We start from the raw sequence: 15,967 nt of genomic DNA on the forward strand, positions 1-15,967 counted from the left end.
TGGGGCACTTACTGTAGGAAATATCCCCAAGGAATTTGAACGGCCAGCTAGAATTGACAGCCACTGTTCTAAAATGTCTTATGGCATCACTTGAAAAGTAATGCACTAATTTCTAAACTAGGTTATGTAGAACCAGCTTATAGACCCCTGAACTTGACAAATTACCTCACAAACATATTTTTTGGCTTGTTTTTTTTTTTTTAAATTTTTTATTTATTTATTTGAGAGCGACAGACACAGAGAGAAAGACAGATAGAGGGAGAGAGAGAGAATGGGCGCGCCAGGGCTTCCAGCCTCTGCAAACGAACTCCAGACGCGTGCGCCCCCTTGTGCATCTGGCTAACGTGGGACCTGGGGAACCGAGCCTCGAACCGGGGTCCTTAGGCTTCACAGGCAAGCGCTTAACCACTAAGCCATCTCTCCAGCCCTGTTTTTTTTTTTTTTTTTTTTTTTTTGAGGTAGGGTCTCACTCTAGCCCAGGCTGACCTGGAACTCACTATGTAGTCTCAGGGTGGCCTCAAACTCATAGCAATCCTCCTATCTCTGTCTCCCAAGTGCTGGAATTAAAGGCATGAGCCACCAAATCAGGCTAATATTTTGTTTTTTAAAAATTATTTTATTTATTTATTTGAAAGAAAGAGAGATAGGGGGAGAGAGAGAGAGAGAAGACACCAGGGCCTCTAGCCACTGGAAACAAACCAGATGCTTGTGCCACCTTGTGCATCTGGCTTTACATGGGTGCTAGGGACTTGAACCTGGGTCCTCCGGCTTCACAGTCAAGTCCCTGAACCACTAAGCCATCTCTCCAGCCCAAACATTCCATTTTTGCTCCAGTTACTTGTTAGTGCGCATTGTCTACTATCTTGTAGTCTGAGAATTGCTTGCTTCCTGGATGGACAGAGCCATTATCAGCGCATGTGCCTCTGTGGTCATATTCCTGCGCTGGCAATGAAAGGCTTTCATTGGAAGTGGCAGGTCACTTTCTCCACCGCGACGTTGTACTATGGTTACTGACAGCTGCAAGGAGACGGGGTGCTGTAGCCTGGCATGAGCCTGGAAGGTAGAGAGCTGGGCTTTTTTATTTTTTAGTCACCAGCACTAATGACTTCCAAACTACAGCTCGTAAAGTGCAAATAGGTATCTTACAACTCACAAGAATGGACTCAGAGCTGGAGAGATGGCTTAGCAGTTAAGGTGTTTGCCTGCAAAGCCAAAGGACCCTGGTTTGACTCTCCAGGACCCATGTTAACCAGAAGCACAAGGAGGTGCATGCATCTGGAGTTCATTTGCATTGGCTAAAGGCCCTGACATGCCCATTCTCTCTTTCTCTTCTCCCCTCTCAAATAAATAAATTAAAAAAAATTTTTTTTAAAGAATGTACTCATACAGCATTGCCTAAGAAACATCAAAAACCAAGTAAGGTTCACTCCTCATAATAGTTTAATTGTGCATAAGTGTGGAAAGTTAAAAACGTATATATATTACCTATTTTGCCATTTTTGCCCCACCTGATTTTCTTCCTCTCAATGACTGTGAATCCTCTCTCAATGGTTGGTGTATATCTTTGCACAGATTAATGTTGTTTAAATATATATATAAATTTGGTTTTTGGAGGTAGGGTCTCACTGTAGCCCAGGCTGACTTGGAATGTACTATGTAGTCTCAGGGTGGCCTCGAACTCACAGTAATCCTCCTACCTCTGCCTCCTGAGTGCTGGAATTAAAGGTGTGTGACAACACACCTGGCTAAATTTTATGTTTATATTTTATTTTCAAGGGGAGAGAGAGAGAAAGAGAGAGAGAATGGGTATACCGGGGCTTCCAGCTGTGGCAAATGAACTTCAGGCACATGGACCACTTTGTGCATCTGGCTTTATGTGAGTACTGGGGAATCGAACCCTGGTCTTTAGGCTTTGCAGGCAAGTGCCTTAGCTACTGAGCCATCTCTTCAGACCCTAATTTTTTTTAATGTGTGTATGCACACACATGAGTGCATGTATACCACAGTGCAGTGGAGATCTGAGGACTGTATTGGGGGTATTTATTGGTCCTCTTCTTCCATTTTGTTTGAGGCAAGGTTTCTTTTGTTGGTATTTGCTACTGAGAAGTCCAGACTAGCTGGCCTGTGAGCTTCAGGATTCTTCTGACCCCCATCTCCCATTGCTGTGGTGCATTGGGATTATAAACAACATATACCACCACTCTTCTGACTTGACACAAGCAAATGTCTTTAAGCATCAAACCACCTCCCCAGGGATCCTGTGTGCTTATCAACATACATGCACACACCTGTAACCTTCTCTTTTCCCAGGCATGAGGCTATCTGTGAGCTCTCTATACTTTTTAACACAGCGCATGTGATTGCTATGTGACTCCCACATGGGATTCATGATGACGTGGAGGAGGACTTCAGCTTGTTTTTGTCACATGCTGTCCTATCGTGTGAAATACCCCAGAGCAGACATCCACGGGCCGATGGACAGTGCAATGAAGGTTCTGTGGAAAAGGCTGAGTGCCAGGGTCTTAACACTGCTCGTGTTGAGCAAGAGGGAGCCACTGTCACTCTCCTAAGGGTATGTTATGATCAAAATTAATACATATTAAGTAACTGGAACATTGTAGGAACACGCAAGATGGAAAAGACAAATTACCCCGATGCAATTAGAAAAGCAGTGTCTCTAATGGCATGTACACCTCACAGATAAAGGCACAGGAGAACTGTCCCAAATATGTGTATGGATGGGAAGAAGGAAGGAGGGAAGGCAGGGAGGATGGAAGAGAAGGAAAGGAGGGAGAAGTGGAAGATGGTAGTCAATTTTTGTTCTTGTGACAAAATATCTGACAGAAGCAACTTAAAGAAGGTAGTGGTTATTTGGGCTCCTGGTTTCAAAGGTCTCAGTTCATAGTCACCTGGCCATATTGCTAGGGCCTGGTGATGAGGAAGAAACATCATGATAGAAGGGCGTAGCTGAGGGAAGCTGTTTATCTGTGGCAGCCAGGAAACAGAAAAACAGAAGGGACGAAATATACTCATGAAAGATACTTTCCTTGGGCTGGAGAGATGGCTTAGCGGTTAAGCGGTTGCCTGTGAAGCCTAAGGACCCCGGTTCGAGGCTCGGTTCCCCAGGTCCCACGTTAGCCAGATGCACAAGGGGGAGCACGTGTCTGGAGTTCGTTTGCAGAGGCTGGAAGCCCTGGCGCACCCATTCTCTCTCTCTCCCTCTATCTGTCTTTCTCTCTGTGTCTGTCGCTCTCAAATAAATAAATAAATAAATAGATTTTTAAAAAAAGGAAAAGATACTTTCCTTCCAATCCACTTTTTCCAATGAGGCCCCGACTTCCGTAGTGTCCACCACCCCTCAACATGCCATTCAACGTGAATCCATCTATGGATTAATCCACTGGTTAAGTCAATGTGCTCCCATAAGCCTGTCATTTCTCAGAGACTCCATCTAGGTACACAGCACAGGGGCCCAAACCTTCAATATATGAGGCTTTGGAGGCAACACTTCGTACCCAAATCACAACAGAAAGGAAGGGATGGGCCAAGAAGAGAAGGAAGGGAATGGGAAAGGAAATGAAGGGAAGAGAAAAAAAAAAAGGAAAGCAAGGAAAGGACAGCAAAATGTATTCCAGACAGCATGATGAATGCAAGTGTTTATCAGTATGATTCATAAAAATGTAAGTTTTGGGTTGGAGAGATGGCTTAGCAGCTAAGGCACTTGCCTGTGAAGCCTAAGGACCCAGGTTCGATTCCCCAGTACCCATGTGAGCCAGATTCACAAGGTGGCGCCTGCATCTGGAGTTCATTTGCAGTACCTGGAGGCCCTGGTATGCCAATGTTCTCTCTCTATCTGCTCCCTTCTCTCTCTCCAATAAAGAAACAAATAAAAATCTTTTAAAAATTAAAAATGTAAGTTTTCCTACTGTGAGTGTATGCAGCTAGATGGAAAGGGAGATAGGTCATGAACTTGACTTTAAATGAAACATGGAAAGCTTCCAGGCAGGGGAAACTATATGACTGAGTGTCCAGCAGGTGGTAAAAGTTTCTGGGATTGCATGAGAAGTGGCTTGTTTATGGCCGACGCTTGTTAACATGAGGAAAATGCAGAGGCAATGTTAACCTTATATGAGAAACAGAGAAGGGTTATGTTAACTGGCCACTTAAATGCCTATAAAAAATTTCACTTTTTCATTCTTAAAAGTCCAGGGTGGAAAGTGGCAAGAAATTTTTAAAAAAGCTGATACAAGGAAGGCATATTGCAGTTATGATCTCAGAAAGAGAGAGAAAGCTGTGTATTGATTGCATTGACTTGGCCAATCACAGATATGCTATGGCTTATCTTGATCTATGCCCATAAATAAGGAAAGTGTGCTACAATAGTGTCTATCATTGGCTTGATTATGCCATGCCCTAGATATTCTAGCAGGAGCTCAGATAAGGGCTACTCTCCCAAAAAAAGTAAATAACTAAAAAAGATTTTTACTTATACCCCTGTCTACATGGCTTGGGAAAGTTCCTCAGCCTCTGCTTGTGAATTTTTACCAGCAAAGGGGAGGGCAGAGACAGAACCTACCTTATGAGGTGACTGAGATATTAGGTAGCCCAAGTCTCATAAACCCCTAGGCATAGTACCAGACCCCGAGTTCAGTTCCTCAATAAACACCAGTGTAACTCTCATCAGGGACAAATGAAGTCTGAGGAGAAACACCAGTTCATAATTTTTTTTCCATGTTTGTGTGCAAGGGTGACTACCCCTCTTTGTTTGTGCTTCATTTTTCAGAAAAAAAATTTATGTGGTTAAAAAGATCTTGTTCTTCCCTTAAGCTGGAAAATGGAACTGGTTCTCAGATCTCTCTGCAAGATCCTCAGGTTTGATTCATTTTCAGACGGTACTGCTCAGAGTGTCTACTCTTGCCTGTTCCATCTATAGATCCATCCATCCACCCACGCTACCATCCATGATGCATAAATCCATCCACCTATCCATCCTACCATCCATCCACTGTACCACCTGTGCATGCACAAACCAACCCATTAATTCATCCATTTACTCTACTATTAATGATGCATAAATCCATCCATCCAGCATACCATCTATGCATTAACAAACCAATCCATCCATCCATCCACCCTACCACCCATGATGCATAAATCAACCCATCCATCCATTTGTCCATCCATCTATCCATCCACCTTACTACCTATGCATGCACAAACTAATCTACTCACCCATTCATTCATCCATCCATCCTACCATCCATTCATGTGTAAATCCATCCATCCATCCATCCATCCATCCATCCATCCATCCATCCATTCATCTATCCATCTGCCCATGCAAGAAAGTGAATCCACCATGTATCCATTTGCCCTACGTCAGACTGCCAGACATAGATGAGAGAAACAGCTGTACCTACCAGCACTCATTGTCTAATGGTGGAGGAGACAAGAAAACAGCAGTAACAACTCAGTGAGGTCAGAGCCATGGGTAGAAAGCTGCCAGACCTCAGGGAGTTGCTGATGCCTCGCCCAATCTGGGAGTCAGCAGAGGAAACTATGACACCTAAGCAAAATCCTAAAAGGAACAAAGCCCATGGTCAAGCAACAGAATGGGAGCTGTGCACAGTTTGGTACTGTAGGAAAGACATGCTATGAGGAACCAGAGAACAGGGAGAAGTGAGCAACGAAAGTCAATAGGGGGCATGCACAGACCAGAAAACCCTTTTGAGGAGTCTGAGTCCAAGAACTATGTTGGGGGGGGAGGGCACTAGGGCTAGCTGGGGAAGATGAGTCAGCCTGGTGTTTTGAAGAGATCATGCTAGCTGCCTTGGGGAACTGGAGTGGAGGTCATAAGACTTATTAAAAGATTATTCTAGGGGGCTTGGGAAATGGCTTAGCAGTTAAGGCATTTGCCTGTGAAGCCTAAGGACCCTGGTTCAATTTCCAAGTCCCCATGTAAGCCATATGCACAAGAGGGCCTATGCATCTGGAGTTTGTTTGCAGTGGCTAGAGGCCCTGGCGTGTCCATTCTCTCTTTCTCTATATGACTCTTTCTCTCCCCCTCTCTCAAATAAATAACTAAATAAAATATTTTAAAAAGAGATTATTGTAGAAAGCTTATATGACCATTCAAGATGAGGGGGCAGAAGGAAGCAAATAGTTTGAGATATGTTTAAGGGGCACAAGCATCAGGACATGGAAGGTGGATGAAGAAGAGAAGGGGTTGGGTACACACGGTGACCTCAGGTAACCAGACAGATGGTGGGGGAGCAACTTCATGCTCTAAGAAGTGAGTATGATAAAGATATTTAACCATTAAAACTTTTAAACTAGTGTGAAAACCCCTTTGGGCCAAGTTCAATGGTTCTGTCAACCTGGCATGTACTTGCTGAAGCTTGAACTAGGGTGATAATTACTCCAGAAAGCAAGTTGAGCAAATTTCCTGGAGGGTATTCTTTTTAACATGGCCATTTTTCTACATAATTATCAAACTTCATACAGATTTAGACACACTCTTTGTTGTATCATTTTTTATGCTGGCCACAGCCAAGGTGACACTGGTCCTGCCTTCATCCACCCATCCATGCATGAAGGTGTCCATACATACATACATTCACCCATTCATCCATTTGATCCACGACTTGAATGGAACTTCCATTATAGCTTAGGATTCTAGCGTCTTCACAGTAACTGCTAAATCCTTCTGTGCTCCGGTGCCCCAGTAACAATAAGAGTGTATCTGCTAGCTATTGGTATATAACAAAATGTTCTCAAAATCCAGTGACTAAAAACAGTATCCACCTTAGCTTGAAATTCTTCCATTGGTGGTTGAAGCTGGGCTCAGCTGAATGGTTCTTCTTGCCTCTACTGGACATGTCCTCGTATCTATGTTCAGGTGCAGGTTGGATCCTGGCAAGAATTTCCCACATTTCAGGGCTTTGATATGTGCTGATTCTGGTTGATGTGCCTCTCATTCTCTTAGAGGCTTGTCCCTTGTCCTTGTGGCCACCAGGAAGATTTTCCAGAGAAAAGTGTGTGCAGTCTCTTGAGGTCAAGCCCTGGAATTGATATGATATCTCTTTCTGTCATGTTCTATTGGCCACAGCCAAGGCCAGATTCTGGCAGTGAGAAAATAAATGCTATGATTTAATGGGTGCAGTGGTAAAATGCCATTATAGGAGGCATGGGCATGGAGGAGGAGCTTCAGCAACAGATCCAAAGACTCACATAGTTCTAATTCTTATCAGATGGAAGAATAAACACAAAGGAAAATTTAATGCATGGATAAACACTAGGGGCCTATTTCTGAGCTCTCTACTCTTCCGGAATCTTCCCCTTTCTCATGAAGAATTCCAATGGCCAGTCAGCTTTTCCTATTTTAGCTTTCTCACTGTGGCCATCATCTCATTTTCAAACCCCCAGAACAGCAGCATAGGTTTCTCTGCACAGATGGCAGAGAAATGAAATGTCAGTGGAGTTCACCCTGGCCTGGGAGACAATGGCTCTCCCCCACCTGTGACAGAGCTGGCCTGCACTATTAATAAACTGTCCCCTCTGCACTTTCTCCTGAGGGAACCTATCCACCCGGCTCCATCATCTTCAGACCCCCTCCTGCCAGGCAGGAGAGATCTTCTGATGTAAGATAAGAACTCACAGATATCACTGCCGCAGAGGGGAAGCTCTGGGGTCCATTTTCTGTATGAAAGGTCATGCGGCGCTTCTTTTGCAGCGCTTGGAAAGAAAAGAGCTGGCATAATATGCTTTCTAAATGCCAATGGCCTTGACGTCCCTGATAAAGAGAAGTCACTGAAGGAGAAGAATGGCTGGGGCGGAGGTGGGGGTGAGGGGAAGCTGACAGCCAAGTGCCATGGGGAGAGTTAAAGACTGTTCAATAATTCACATTCAAAGCTGTGGTTAATTTGATCCTGAACTAGGGCAAAACAATTATTGTTGCTTTAGGGGGGAGAAAAAACTGCCTTGTTGGATTGTATGTAAGTAACAATAACAGTTTCAAGAGGCTTACTAGGTGGGGACTTACAAAGTGGTTCTGACAGCTCTCATTCTATGAGCCTGGAGCTGTGCTTGGGCCCGGGGCTGCAGAAGAGTGGGCCAGGGTAAGATTATGCTTGGAGAACTCACAGGGCAGTCTGAGAACACAAGTCTGTAGACACGTGTAGAGAGAGCTGTCTGTGCTACCACAGAGGGGGCAGGAGCAGCCTCTCCGAAGGGTCTAGAAAACATCTGGAGGCGCTGGGAAGTTTAGGACATGTTCACTCCTGGATCCCCAGGGCCTTGGCCTTTTTTTTTTTTTTTTTTTTTTTTTTTTTGAGGTAGGGTCTCACTCTGGTCCAGGCTGACCTGGAATTAACTCTGTCATCTCAGGGTGGCCTTGAACTCATGGCGATCCTCCTACCTCTGCCTCCCGAGTGCTGGGATTAAAGGCGTGCGCCACCACGCCCAGCTTTCCTTGGCACTTCTTAAGGGCTCATTGTTACCTGCTGGTTAATTTTCTACAATGGATCCCATGTGCTCATTCCATAGACATTAGCTCTCCTACAGACATCTTGTGAGTTCTATGTCTGTATTACTGTCACATTGCTGTCATCAAATACCCATCTGAGGGCGACTTAAGGAAGGGAAGGTTTACTAAGGTTCATAGTTTGACATTACAGCCCATCATTACAGAGGAGACGTGGCGGCAGGAGCTGGAGGCAGCTGGTCGCGTGAAGTGAGGACGCAGACAGCAGTGAGCGCTGCTGCTCAGCTCGTCTTCTCCTTGCTATTCAATCCAGGACCCCAAGGACGGTGCCACCAACTACAGATGGAGTGGGTCTTTCCACCTCAGCGAACTTCACCCAGAAACTTCCTCACAGACATTCCTAAAGATCTGTTTCCATGGTGATTCTAAGGCCTGTCAACTTGACAACCAGACATTAACTGTCACAATGTACTTGGAAGATACTGTGCTTTCTATCTGAAATCTTGTGCTTACCGTTGAACCACTTAAAAACAACAACAATAACAACAACAAAAAACCCTCTTATGCATCCTTTAGGATCGGAGCCAATGTCCTGTGAAGAGTTTTCTGTGAAATCTTCTCAGGTCTACTGAGTTGGACTTACCCTCTGTTCCAAAGGCCTGGAAATATCCATTTTTATGTTATTTGGTTTGCAGCAGGTTAGTTCTTTATAGTACTTATTTATTTATTTATTTATTTATTTGAGGTAGGGTCTCACTCTAGCCTAGGCTGACGTAGAACTCACTCTGTAGACTCCAGCTGGCCTTGAACTCACAGTGACCCTCCTATCTCAGCCTCCTGAGTACTGGGATTAAAGGCATGCACCACCATGCCCGGTGTACTTATTTTTTTTTTTTTTAAATCTGCTTCTGTCCATTTTGGACCAGTGTGTATATGTTGGGAATCTATATTTTCCATGCCTAACCTACAATATCAGCTCAGCCAGCATTTGTTAAATGCATAAAAGACAGCATGTGATAAGGCTGGGAAATGGCTCAGCAGCTAAAGGTACTTGCTTACAAAGCCTGCCAGACTGGGTTCAGTTCCTCAGTACTCACATAAAGCTGTATGAAAAAGTGACACATGTGTCTGGTGTTAGTTTATGGCAGCAAGAATCCTGATGCACCCATACACACACACACACACACACACACACACACACACACACACACACACCTACCAATCAATCAAATTTTTTAAATTTATTTTTGTTTATTTATTTGAAGCAATAGACAGACAGAGAAAGAGGTGGGTAGGCAGAGGGAGAGAGAGAATGGGCATGCCAGGGCCTCCAACTGCTGCAAACAAACTCCAGATGCATGTGCCCCCTGGCTTACGTGGGTCCTGGGGAATCAAGCCTCGAACCGGGGATTCACAGGCAAGCACTTAAATGCTAAGCCATCTCTCCAGCCCTCAGTCAATCAATATTTTTTTAAAAAAGAATGCATGCCATGACAGAGACCACAGCTCTGCGGGCACCACCAGGATGCTCATATCTATAATTCATGAGATGAGAGAGAACATGGCCCAGCCAAGAGGACCTGGAGAAGGGGCATTAGTGTTGCTTCCTCTCAGCTGTAGGGATGGTGTCCCCTGTCTCCTGATTCCAGGGTCAGAGTGGAGGCCAGGGCTTCAGTGTGAGTGCCATGGCTTGTGTGTGAAGGCAGGGACCTTACCCTCTGTTGAGGCTACCTTGGTCTCTGATCAAAACACAACCGAAGGGCTGGGGAGATGGCTCCATGGTCAAAGTCAGTTGCTTGTAAAGCTTGATGGCCTGGGTTTGGTTTCCCCACTTCCCATGTAAAGCCAGATGCAAAAGGGGTACATGTGTCTGGAGTTTCTTTTGCAGCAGCAAGAGGCCCTGGTGCCCCCATTCTCTCTCTCTCTCTCTCTCTCTCCTCACAAATAAATAAATAAATAATATTTTAAACAAACAAACAAACCTGAGGCCCTACCACCACACCTTTCCCAGGCAGTCTAACACTGTCCACCAGAAAGGGCCATGGCTGCCACCTTTTGAGTATTTCCAGAATCCCAACACTCCTCACCAGCTCTGCTGATACTCGCTGGCCCCAGCCACCGCCATGTCTTGCTTAGAGGATTCTAATCACATTACAACTGATCTCTCAGCTGCTCTTGCATCCAGTCTACTCTAACCCCGGCTGCCAAAATTATCTTGTGAAAACCACATCTCTCTTCTGCTCAAAACCATCCTGTGCTTTCCATCTCACCAAGATTCGGAAAATTCAACATCCTCGTAGCCCATGAAGTCAGTCCCTTCCCCACCTCTGGCTCTCCCCTCCCTCACTTGCTTTGTTCCAGACACATGGACCTTCCTGGAGTTCTTCTGGTGTATGGCACACCCTCTTGGGGCCCCAGGGCCTTTGCACGGCTCTTCCTCATCAAAGATGGTCACGATTCTCTCCATGTCTAGAGGGTTCCTTCCCTCACCACCGTTTAGATCTCAATTCAAATATCTTTCTTGCAGAAAAGACTTCCCTCGAGTATCCTGTGTAAAACAGCATGCACCACAATCCAAGAATTTCCCAACATCTTTTCTTATTTTAGAAAAAGGGAGAGAGAGAGACAGACAGACAGACTTATAGACAGAGAAGGAATAGGCACATCAGGGCCTCAGCCACTGAAATCGAACTCCAGACATTTGTGCCACCGAGTGGGCATGTGCGACCTTGCACTTGCCTCACCTTTGTGCATCTGGCTTATGTAGGATCTGAAGAACAAGGGTCCTTATGCTTTTTTAACTGCTAAGCCATTTCCCCAGTCCCCCAACACCTTATCTGGTCTGATTTTTCCAGAACACTTATCATCAATGACATATCTATTTATGAATGTTGTCTTGTCCATCTTTTTGTGTGAGGTATTAAGTTTGTGCCAGCAGCTGCCCAGGCAGTGTCTGCCCACTGATACATCTCCAGTGCCTGAAACAGCAGCTGACCCTTTGTGTGCACCTCATGCTTTCTGAATGAATGAATGAATGCAAGAATGAATATGCTCATTGGGTCCCCAAAGAGTCCTGTGAATGAGACATGGAATGATCAAATGATTGCTCTCTTCTTGGCTGAGGCCATGGGGGCTCTGGGTAAGGAAGGGGATTGCTGAAAGAGGAGATTGAACAGCCAGGACTGCAGAGAACAGTTCTTTCAGTTGAGCTGAGGCAAGCAGTCGAGTTCACCCGGCAATAGCCTACAGTTGACAGAGCCTATGGAAGGGCCAGAAGCAGGAAGCGGCAGGCTGGTAGGAACTGCAGGCTCAGGGCTGTCACTAGGGTGTGGGGCTCCTGTGGACGCCGGGTCAGCCTGACACTGTTGTCAGAACCCTCCTGTGCAGTGAAGGACATGCCTCAGATGACCTGGCTCCAAGGCTCAGGACAACCCGATGCTTCATAGGACATAGAGCTGGTCAGAACTGTCACAGGAGCAGCGGAGACCAGGCGCTGGGCTCGGTGACAGGGGCTTGTGTGTGTGTCATTCACGGCTGGGGAGTCTAGCCTTGAACCTGGAACCTTAGGCTTCACAGGCAACCGCTTAACAAGTAAGCCATCTCTTTAGTCCTAAATAAGTATATTTTACTATTTTATTTTTACTAATTTATTTGGCAGAGAGAAAGGGGGGTGGAGAGAGAGAGAGGGGAAGAGAGAAAATGGGTGCACCAGGGCCTCCAGCCACTACAAATGAACTCCAGACACATGTGTCACCTTGTGCATCTGGCTTACATGGGTCCTGGGGAATTGAACCTGGGTCCTTTGGCTTTGCAGGCAAATGCCTTAACTGCTAAACCATCCCTCCATCCCTAAATAAATATTTTTAATAAGGATTAAGTGAGCTGAGCAGCAGCACTCATTACTCTCTGCTTCCTCACTATGGACTGAATGTGACCAGTTGCCTCAAAATCTCTCCCTGCTATGCCTTCCCTGCCCTGATGGCAGGTTACTTTGAACTGTGAGCCCGAAGCACACCCGCCTCCTTTCAGCTGCTTTCTATTAGGAATTTACTAGAAGGTAGCTGATCTGCTCTTCTTATCTATCAACTATCTATCTATCTATCTATCTATCTATCTATCTATCTATCTATCTATCATCATCATCTGTTTATCTATCATCTATTTGTTTTTCATCTATCCATCTGCACACTAGCTACTCTAAGGACACCCCTTCTCCCCAGAGAGGCTCAGCTGATCAGCACACACCATTACTTGTTTTCTTTACTTTTTTTGAGGTATCCCAGGCTAACCTGGAACTTATTATGTAGCCCCAGGCTGGCCTCGAACTCATAGAGATTTTCCTACCTCTCCCTCCCAAGTGCTGGGATTAAAGGTGTGCACCATCGTGCCTGGCTAGCTCACACCATTACTGACCCCAGCACAGACTGACTAGTCCTAATTCTATGTTCTTGGAAGGGCAGTTTGATTGGTTCCTCTGTGCCCAGGTGGACGTGCCTGACCCAATCACCAGTGGCAGGGGGTAGGGGCCAGAGAGGAGAATAAAAGCACAGCATGACTGTGGTTGTCAGAGGAGGGGGTGATGGGTGGGGGGGTGCTCTTGAAGTATTTTTCGTGGTGTTAGCTAATGTGGGGAAGAAGAGCTTCATTCTGGATGTTGCAACATCCCAAGACTGTGCCCGCACAGAAATGGGGCATCTGTGCCCGACCCTCCTGAGACAGGGTGTGGATGACAGCTGTGAGTCAGTGACTGGGTTATAGATCTGTACTGTGGATAGGCAGGTCCTGAGAAAGTGGGTGTTGCAGTCCGGTTCACATTGCTGGTAGAAATCACCCAACCAAGAGCAGCTTCTGGGAAAAAGAGATTTATTTTGGCTTACAGGCTCGAGGGGAAGCTTCACGATGGCAGGGGAAAACGATGGCATGAGCAGAGGGTGGACATCACCCTCTGGCCAACATAAGGTGGACACAGCAACAGGAGGGTGTGCCCAAACACTGGCATGGGGAAACGGGCTATAAAGCCCTTAAGCCCGCCCCCAACAATACACTCCCTCCAGGAGGTATTAATTCCCAAATATCCATCAGCTGGGGAGCTAGCATTCAGAACACCTAAGTTTATGCGGGACACCTGAATCAAACCACCACAGTGGGGGTGTTCTCCTTGCTGATACACAGACATGAGCATTGGGCTGCCCTCTGGTATCCAGAAGTGGAGGATGTATATTTATTATTTTAAAAAAAAAACTCCAACAAATGCACATTTATTGGGTTATTTGACCACCCCTTCCCAACCTAAAAAAGCACCATTTTGCAGATTAATTGGCCAGGACCTGGGAGTGCTTGAAACTCAGCGTCCAGATGCTTTCATTAGCCCAGACTTCCATCTCAGGGGGCTCGCCCCATTTAGCCCACCTGTTGCTCAGCCAGAAAATGCTGGTGTGATGCAGAATGAGTCCAAGGTCCACAAAGGAGTGTCCACAGGAACTAGTGGGGACCATGACAGCATGCCTTCACTGTCACAGCAGAATTGGGAGTTGAGGGTGATAGTTGGGAGAGAGGAGATCAGGCGTGATATGAAAAATATTTTCCCAAATTGAAGCTCTTACACCCATGAGATAGGATGGATTTCAAGGTGAAAAGCTCCCTACCTCTTGTAAGAATGGCACTGGCAGAATCTGTCTCAAAAACAAACAAAAAAGTAAAGGAAATTAAACAAGATTTTTCCCCTGAGGTATGTATGTATGTGTATATATATATATATGTGTGTGTGTGTGTATGTGTGTGTGTGTGTGTGTGTGTGTGTATGTATGTATGTATGTATATATATATATGTATGTATGAATATATATATATGTATATATATATATATATATATATATATATATATGTATATGTATATGGAATAGCCTATCAGCAAACAGCACACAATAAATTTACACTGCCAAAAACAAGAATGGCACTGGGATGACATAGAAATCATACTTCTGTGTGTGGAAGGGGTAAAGCCAAAGTATTGATTAATTCAAGGCAATCCAATTCTTAACAACAGAAGCCAACATTCAGGAGGTAGCAGTCTGGCCTTAGCAGACCGCCTCTAGAAGACAGCTCCTGGGTGCCTGCCTCAGGAGGCCGGACTTTTTCTTCACTCTTCTTTTTCTCCCTTCTTTATCTTCACTCCTCTTTCCCCAACTGATTCAGATGTCCCAGGCCAGTTTGAATGAGGTCACCAGCTGCAATGGTGGTTCAGCACCACGGGCAGTGACATGTGCCCACCATGGGCTCCATGCAGCCTTTCCCAGAAACTGCTGTCACAGCTACCTTTGGGTCCTGGGAGGTCATATTTAAACAGAAGTCTTGGGGGCTGGAGAGATGGCTTAGTGGTTAAAGTGCTTGCCTGAAAAGCCTAAGGACCCAGGCTTAATTCCCCAGGACCCACATAAGCCAGAAGCACATGGTGGCACATGCATCTAGAGTTCCTTTGTAGTAGCTAGAGGCCCTGGCATGCCTATTCTCTCCCTGTCTCTCTCTCTCAAATAAATAAACAAGTCCTGTAGTCATCTGCCATACTGGAGGCATTTTGATTGCCATTTCTTTATAAATCCAGCACTCTTTCCAGAGCAGGAGAATGGAGATCTCTGACTTCATAAACTCTGGCCCTATTTCCCAATATTGAGCACCACAAAATACTCCTTTTCATTTGCCCTCTTTTACCAAAATCAGTCTAAAGAGGTTTCAGGTCCTCCTATGCAAATCACTCCTCTTAAAGAGTATCTGTACATTAAGAGCCCTTATCCCAAAACGACCATTCTGGGCCTTTCCATCTTACGCAGGGCTTCGAGCCTGGCAGACTCTGAGGTCCAAATGCTAATTGAATGAGTGAAAACAGAGCTTGGAGCAGGCTCTCATGAGAGTGGCATCCTGTCCACAGCCAGAAGTGAGCTGGCTGTCTCCACCCACACAGACCGAGGGAGGCAGCCACCATTACTCCTGGGAGGCAGATGTCAGGCAGCGTGAATAGATTAGACCCCGATGGCGCTTGCCTTGCTGAAGCACCCCATTGAACGAGTCTTTCTCCACCACCTAGAACTCTACTTCCTCCATCAGCAGATAGAACCCATTTGGTATGAATAGTTTAGTAGTTCATGAGCATTGTGACTTCTTCTGAGAATGGAGCACCATCAGACACTGTTAACTACTCCTATGGAGCAGAACTCGGCTCTAGTTTGTCTTGGAGCCAGAAAACACCAGGAGAAACCATGAGAATAATAATAATAAAAAAGTAAACACTTCCCTCCACTATCCACAGAAACTGCCCTCCCCTGAACCTTCCCAGTATGCATCACTGAATAGCTCTTTTCTCCTCAAAGCCTCAGACCTTCTCTGGGGAGATTTTGGTTTAAAAAAAAACACATCTGAAAATGCAGTTGCATGCAAAACAATGAATTCTAAATGGGAAAGTCCATCTCTAGGTGAATGTGCTGGCTCTCT

The sequence above is a fragment of the Jaculus jaculus genome, chromosome 13, assembly GCF_020740685.1.
Source record: "Jaculus jaculus isolate mJacJac1 chromosome 13, mJacJac1.mat.Y.cur, whole genome shotgun sequence".
Taxonomy (NCBI): Eukaryota; Metazoa; Chordata; class Mammalia; order Rodentia; family Dipodidae; genus Jaculus; species Jaculus jaculus.